This window comes from Macaca fascicularis, chromosome 3 (assembly GCF_037993035.2).
Source record: "Macaca fascicularis isolate 582-1 chromosome 3, T2T-MFA8v1.1".
Lineage (NCBI taxonomy): Eukaryota > Metazoa > Chordata > Mammalia > Primates > Cercopithecidae > Macaca > Macaca fascicularis.
The window spans coordinates 190656866-190657405 of record NC_088377.1 but is presented as its reverse complement, the minus strand read 5'-3'; positions in this window follow the sequence as shown (position 1 = coordinate 190657405).

Sequence of the window (540 nt, the reverse complement as noted above, 5' to 3'; positions counted from 1 at the left end):
CATCTGGTCTGTGCTGGGAGCCTCGGGGTGGGGCACGAGCGGGGTGTAGCTAAAGCTGTGCAGAGGCCTGGCAGGTAGCCCTCCCATCCTGCCAGACACAGGTGGGTCTGGATCGTCCTGACCTAGGCTGAGGGGCTTCAGAGGTCTCCCCTGAGCACTTCTGCTGGGGTGGGTGCTCCTCTGGACTGACCCTTGTGTAGAGGTGGTTCTGTGCCATAAGGGTTCCAGGGCATTTGAGTGAGACCTGAGCTTCATTTCGTCGCGGGGGCTTGTTCGAGATGAGCCATCACCATCCTCACCCCACGCCTCCCCTGTCACTCAGCTGCTCCTAATTTTAACTGAAAAGTGGCAAGGGTGAAAATCCTTGTGCTGATGGCAGCTTTTGCAGCAATGACGAGAGTGTGTTGCTGAGGTTGGCGGGGGCAGGAAGCGTTGGGTCTCCCAGGAAGGGGCAGCCTTGGTGAACTTACTCAATTATCTGCTGTAAAGTTAAGCCTGGCCAGGGCAGGCTGGGAGTTGTGGATGCGCCATGCTCTGCAA